Source organism: Molossus molossus, unplaced genomic scaffold (assembly GCF_014108415.1).
Source record: "Molossus molossus isolate mMolMol1 unplaced genomic scaffold, mMolMol1.p scaffold_m16_p_5, whole genome shotgun sequence".
In the NCBI taxonomy this organism is placed as follows: Eukaryota; Metazoa; Chordata; class Mammalia; order Chiroptera; family Molossidae; genus Molossus; species Molossus molossus.
This window is the reverse complement of record NW_023425388.1, coordinates 114,739,446-114,746,907: the sequence shown is the minus strand read 5'-3', so window position 1 is coordinate 114,746,907 and position 7,462 is coordinate 114,739,446.

Below are 7,462 nucleotides of genomic sequence, written 5' to 3'. Positions count from 1 at the left end.
GTCCGGCTTGTCCGATGGCGCGGCGCCTTGTGGTGACGGCTATTTGTACACGCTCCCTGACCTGCAGCCCTCCTTTATTTATTTATTTTTTTTGCAGTCCCATAAACGAGACTGTGTTCAGAGCAATCATTTAGCCATGGAGACCAATAACTCCTGTTAATAATCCACCAGCGCAGACAAGACACATTGTTGCCATCGAACGCGGGGCTGAAACCACAGCCCTTGGAACTACTGCAGCTTTATCTGGGGGCTCCCGCCCAACCAGGAATAAGCTCCCAGCTCCTCACAAAGTACTGTCACCGGCTCCGGTCCCAGCCGGCCCGTCCTCAAGCATTCGTGTGGACAGTGTGCGTGTCTCTCTTCACTGACAGCCGGGAATGCCGGGGTTCTCTCTCCAGAGGCGCTTGATGTTTTCAATATAAAATTAAGAATCTGACGGTCTGGTTGGGTGTCACTGAGCTCAGGCTCATAGGAATTTTTTAAACCATAAAATCCGTAACAGGTATTCATTGTGCGGTCTGACTGAGTATTTCTATACTAGCTACGTGTTAAGGTCTGTCTCCTTCCCTACCTGAGGCGGTGGAATTAGAAAACAGTGTTTGCCCTGGCTCAGCGGTTAGTACCAGCCTTTGGATTGAAGGGTCACAGGTTCGATTCCTGGCCAAGGGCATTTCCTGGGTTGTAGGTTCAATCCCTGGTCCTGGTCTGGGCGTGTGCTGGAGGCAACCAGCAATGTGTCTCTCTCCTCTCCCCTTCTCTCTCTCTCTCTCTCTCTAAAAATTAATTAAAAAAAATATCCTTGGGTGAGGATTAACAACAACAATAAAACCCAAAAAAACTATAAAACTCTTTTCCCAATCATCTTGCTTAGCTACCTCTGCAGTACAGGAAGTAAAACCCCCACCTTCTGGGGGAGGCAGGTTGGCAGGGGGCACAGAGGAAAGACTGGCGGGCAGCCTGGAGGCGGCCTTGGTGTGACGGAAGGACGCAGGGCGCTGGGACTTTCCTGGAAACGTTGTCAGTGCCCACGGGCCAGATTCAGTTACTTATTGGTGACATCATGTGTCACCGAAGAAGGTCTCTGTCATGCCTCCACCTAACCCTACGTGACGCAGTGATCTGCTTGGTCCTAGTGTTACGAAGGACTTTGGGGTGGAACAGGGAGCCTGCTAGCTCTCCGTTGAGCATCTAGAGGTTAGAATGAAAAAACAACAGGTAGACTTTTACAGGGAGTTGAGTTTCAGCTAAGTAAAGAGCCTCATTATCACGATCACGGTGAGTCCTGTCCTATGGTGGAGTTGGCCACCTCTCCCAGGGAAGTGATGAGCTGCATTCAGCCAAGGCTCAGGGACCTTGGCCAGGGACGCTGAGGACCAGATTCTAGAGAAGTCAGTTTCTGCAGATGCTGAGGTTCCTTCTGAAGATCCTATGACATGTGTACCGGTTGCTCTACAGTGATACTTTTGGAGATCTCAGGTTTGGGGCGAGAAGAAAAACAGCACATGTTTGTTGAGCATGCATAACATACTGAGCACATACCTGCCCCTCACCCTTCTGTGAGGAAGGTGTCGTTTCTCCTCTGCAGGTGAAGAAATGGCTCAGAGAGGCTACGTATGTTATGCAAGGTCGCTCCAGCATTATAAGGGGGAGATAAAATGTTAAATCAAGACTGTCACCAAAACCCAGGGTATGGTCTTCCTAATAGATTTTGCTTTTCAGAAATAAAAAAAAAAATCACCTTTTTAATGGAATGACACCATGTATATAGTATCTGGATACAGTGGCACATACTTCTTTTTGAACAACAAACAATTGTGATTTTTTTTCTTATTACAAGATAATATAGGATTTTTTAAAAAGAGTCAGCGCTACAGCCCTGGCCTGTTTGGCTCAGCGGTTAGAGCGTCGGCCTGCGGTCCTGAGAGACCCGGGTTCGGTTCCCGCTAGGGGCACGTGCCTCGGTTGCAGTTTGTCCCCGGCCCTGGTCGGTTGTGCGGGTGGCAGCCACTCGATGTGTCCCTTTCACATGGATGTTTCTCTCTCTCTCTGTTCCTCTCTCTCCCTCCCACTCTACCTGGACAAAAAATGGAAAAATGTCCTCGGGTGAGGATTAAAAAAAAAGAGTCAGCGCTACAGAAAAGCAGATGGAAGGAAAGAGAACCCAGCTGTGCCCCCCCCCCCCCCCGCAGGTTATTAATTTGCGATTGTTTCCAACTCCAAGCAGGTGCTAATGAGCTGAATGTGCCACCACCAGCTTTGCCGGGGAGCCTGGGGGCGTCCCTTGGAGGAAGACAAAGGTTCGAGGGATGTAAGGGCAGAGGTGACCATGGGAGACGCCACCTTGGGACAAGGCAGCACCCCTTCTTTCTGCATCTGGAAGTTACCACCGCAACATCTGAATAACAGTGGTCAATACGCAGCCTTGACGTCCTAGACTTTCTAGACGAGCCTCCGGAGTTGCCCATCTAGTCTCTGAGTGAACGGGCCCCAGTCAGTGTTCCCCTGGGGTTTTTCAGATGTGGGATGTGAATAACGAGGGAGAGGCTCAAGGTCGCTTGCTGCTCGGTGGACAAGGAGAAGCACCGAGAGACAGTCACCCTTCTGAGACTTCAGATGTGTGGAGGGTGACGGACTCTTATTGTCTCTATTCATTGTGTCCTCAGACCTTCAAGCAGGAAGGGGGACACCCAGTCTGGAGAGAGGGGATGGTGGTGAAGGGGAGGCGTGGTGACACCCACCCTCTGTGGGCAGCGGGGACACTCCAGGAACCGGAAAACATGTGAGGTTCTGGCCTCTCCTCGTGATGGCCACACTTGACGGTTCGCTGCTTGCTCTCTGTTTAGCAGCGAAGCCCTTCAACCCAAAAAGCAAGAACCGTCCTTTTCGGAGACAGCAAGGAGGAGGTGGTGAGACTGAGCTCCCCTCCGGGTCCGGTCCTATAGGACGAAGATCTCAGAAGTGATAGCAGATGGCAGCTCGGAAAGGGACAGAAGGACAGGAGGGAACCTTGCAGGAAGACAGGGAGACGAACGCACACACGGGGGCTGTTTTCCTGGACCTCACACTTTGGGAGGTTCGACGGCAGAGGAATAAGCCGCAGGAAGCCCAGGGGTCCTCCCTGTGACGTAGGCACTCCCTTCCGGAGCCAACAGAGCTCGGGAGTAGATGTTTTCCAGGTGACGGTCACCAGCGGAAGCGTGGTCAGTACTTAGGGGAAGCTTACTACTGACTCCGCCTGCTCAGCTCCTTTGCCCGGCGATGGATACGAACCATCAGTTCAGCGCAGTGCAATGCGGTCTGTGTGTGTTCAAAGCTCCCACAGTGTATCCACCAATGTGTGACTAACTTTGCCCTCAACAGTACTTGTGACAAGGGAACCCTGCTGGTGTGGCTCAGTGGCTGAGCATCGACCCTGCACCAAGAAGTCGCTGGTGTGATTCCCAGTCAGGGAACAGCCCAGGTCGTGGGCCCGATCCCCGGTGAGGGGCATGCAGGAGGCGGCCAGTTGATGTTCTTTCATCGATGTTTCTCTCTCTCTCTCTTCCTCTCCCTTCATCTCTCTCTCTCTCTAATACAATAAAGAAAAAAAGGTTTAAAAAAAGAAGAGACAAGGGAAATCATGACAGAGCTTAAATGTGTTAAATGCTTCTTAGCAGAAGAACTAGGAATCGGTTCTTCTGCTTGTCTTGGAGTAAATCATTTATTTATTCATTCATCACATCAGGGAGAAATTGAGGGGTCCCAACACATTCCTATTCAGGTGTCACGAAGTTCAGGTCCCCACCTCTACTTGCCTAGATTATGGGACAGTTCATAAAGTGCCTTCCAAAGAGGGGAAAGAAATAATAGACAATGTCAGTGGGTATGGCATGTAACAAGAAAAAGAGCCATTTGATGAAACTTTTATAATTTGTTTATAGGTATTAGGTAGGAATGCAACATGTTTTGTCTACTATAGGTCTCCGATCAAAACATAAAGATCAAAAGCATTTAGCGAGACTTAGTAATCTGTATAAAATGCAGATCTAGCCCTGGCCAGTTTGGCTCAGGGGTTAAAGCATTGGCCCGCGGACTGGGGAGTCCCAGGTTCAGTTCCTGATAAGGGCACGGACCTCGATGCAGTTTGTCCCTGGCCCCGTTTTGGGTTGTTTGAGTGGCAACCAGTCTATGTGTCTCTCTCACATCGATGTTTCTCTCTCTCTCTTCCTTTCTCTCTCCCTCCTGCTCTATCTGAAGATAAATGCAAAAATGTCCTCCGGTGAGGATAAAAAAAAAAAAAAAAAGTGAAAACTGAAGCCGGGATCACAGCTGAAGTGTGATCTGGGGAGACAGACTTGGCTGGGTGCATGCTTTACTGTTTGAAGCATGGTTAGTGCTTCATGCCTGGGTCATTTTAAGAGTCATCCATTGAGGCCACTTTCCTGGGAGAGGCGGGGCCCAAAGGCCTGGAGCATCCCAGGACAGGGACCTGCTCTCAGACTTCTCCGGCTCAGCACCCGCTGGAGTGGCCACGCAGCCTGACAGCGCCGACCCGGCAGCGTGCTGTGCCGGCCGGGCCAAGGGCTCCGCTGTACTAACTCATTCAGTCCGCAGAGCAATCCAGTACGAGTCCCTGTGCCAGGGACGAGGAAGCCCACCACCGTAAGTGTTGCTCTGGTGACGCAGCGAGGTGTCACAAACCACCTTAAAACTTTGCATTTATAACCATTTGATTGTATGTCAGAAATCTGGGTAGAGATACTGTGGGTGATTCTTCCGACCCAGCCGCATGATGGGGACGGTTTGCTCTGGGGCCACCGTGTGTGTCCATCAGGCCTCCCTGCCAGGCCTCCGTGAGGCTCAGCTGCGCCCTCTCCCCACCCGTCTCTGCTCTCCGTGGGGTCTCTGAGGCAGTGCGGCTGGGTTTACATGGTGGTTCAAGGCTCTGAGAGACAAGAAGTAGGAGCTGCCGGTTTCCAAGGCCTGGGCCAGACACGGGGACAGGGTCACTTTTATATTTTGGGGCTCAGAGATGTCACAGAGTCATGTCAGATTCATGGGGCGGGGCATAGCCCTCATCTCTCCATGAGAAGAGTGTCAAAAAATGTGTGGCCATCTTTAACCTGCCACCGCAGTGGAGGTAGGACTTGAACCCAGGAGTCTGGTACCAGAGACTGTATTCTTAACTCCCACAGTGTGGTGCTTTGATAACCCGAAACTGGTGCTCACTCTTTGATCAATGGCGGGAGGGCTGCCTGGATGTAGTCGGCTTCACATGGGCTTTTCTCAGCCACAGGCTGAATAATCTGGATAAGTCCCTCCACTCTATATAGGGAAGTTTTCTGTCATTAGTTTTTCAAATAGGTTTTCAATTTCTTGCTCTCTCTCTTCTCCTTCTGGCACCCCCATGCTGCAAATGTTGGTACACTTGAAGTTGTCCCAAAGGCTCCTTACACTATGCTTATTATTTATTATTATTATTATTATTTTTGGATTCTTTTTTTCTTTTTGCTGTTCTGATTGGGTATGTTTTGCTTCCTTACATCCCAAATCGATGGTTTGCTTCTTGGCTTCACCTGCTCCACTATTGATTCCCTGTAAATTATTCTCTATTTCAGTTAGTGCCTCCTTCATTTCTGACTGGTCTGTTTTTATGCTCTTGAGGTCCTCATTAAGTTCTTTGGACATCCTTGTAGCCAGTCTATGTTGAGATTTGGATTTGGGGCTCTTTAGGGGTCTTCAACCCCTAAAAGTCAGTATTTGCAGTTGCTCTAAAAAGCAGAATGGGCAAAAGCAAGCATGCCCTACCCCATGACTCAGATGGGTACTATGTGGCCATTTCTAACACAGTACAAAAAGGCAAGGTTTGACCTTTCAGAGGCATGAGCCCTGGCATAGATCTGTCCTGGGAGATCTGCCCAAATATCGATTCGTGTTAGTGTTCTTTCATGTTGCTATGGTAACAAGTGAAAAGTTGACTTTCGACAGAAACTCAGTCCCCACCCACTCGCCATAAAGTAGAGCACATTGACTGAGGTTCCCTGCCCTCTTTTTATTTTTTATTTATTTAAAATATGTTTATTGCCCTGGTCAGTTTGGCTCAGCGGTTAGAGCGTCGGCCTGCGGTCCAGAGAGACCCGGGTTCGGTTCCCGCTAAGGGCATGTACCTCGGTTGCAGTTTGTCCCCGGCCCTGGTTGGTTGTGCGGGTGGCAGCCACTCAGTGTGTCCCTTTCACATCGATGTTTCTTTCTCTCTTTCTCCTCCTCTCTCTCCCTCCCGCTCTATCTGAACAACAAAAAAAAAAAAATGGAAAAATTTCCTCGGGTGAGGATAAAAAAATGTTTATTGACTTTATTGGGATGACATTGGTTAAGTAGGTTTCAAGTGCACAATTCTACAGTATATCTCTAGATATTGTATTCTGTGTTCATCACCCAAGGTCAAGTCTCCTTCCGTTACCATTTCTCCCCCCTTTACTTTCTTCTACCTCCGTCCCTCTCCTTTTCCTCTAGTGATCACCCTGCTGTTGTCTGTGTCTATGAGTTTTTTTTAACTTTGCTTAATCGCTTCACCTTTCACCCGCTCCACAACACCCTTCCCTCTGACATGTGTGTCTATTCTCTGTCTCTATGAGTCTGTCTCTAGTTTGTTTGTTTGTTTATGTTTGTTCATTAGATTCCACAGATGAGTGAAACCATATGGTACTTGTCTTTCTCTGACTGGCTTATTTCACTGAGCATGACACCCTCCAGGTTTGTTCCTACTGTCACAAAGCGTAAGGTTTCCTTCTTTTTTATATCTTTAACCTCTTTTAAAAATTAAATATACTCAAGGGATCTACAGTAGACTACGTTTAGAACTTCATGTGATGGTTTTCTTTTTTTTTTTTAACTTTTTTTTTTTAATCCTCGCCCGAGGACATTTTTCCATTTTTTGTACAGATAGAGTGGGAGGGAGAGAGAGGAAGAGAGAGAGAGAGAGAGAGAAACATCGACGTGAAGGGACACATCGAGTGGCTGCCACCTGCACGACCAACCAGGGCCGGGGACAAACTGCAACTGAGGTACGTGCCCTTAGCGGGAACCGAACCCGGGTCTCTCTGTACCGCAGGCCGACGCTCCAACCACTGAGCCAAACAGGCCAGGGCCATGTGATGGTTTTCAAAGGCGGAGACATTTAACACTGTGTTTGTTTCATGTTTATAAATCTGACTTTATGAAAGTATGGATTATTCTTTTGTTCTATGCCTTTGCACGAGTATTTCCCCAATTATTTTTTTAAATAATTTTTCCCAGTCATTTTTTGCTATTAAAAAAATTTATAAGCAGATTTTCCTCAATTCTCTCAAACAAGCAGCATCTGGTCTCAGCGAGCCCCGTACCTCTCGCTAAGTGGCCCCAGGATTGGCACCAGAAGCAGTGAGCCCTGGTTCACAGCTTGGCTTTGCCTGGGCACCTCCAAGCCCAGCACAAGAAGCACCAT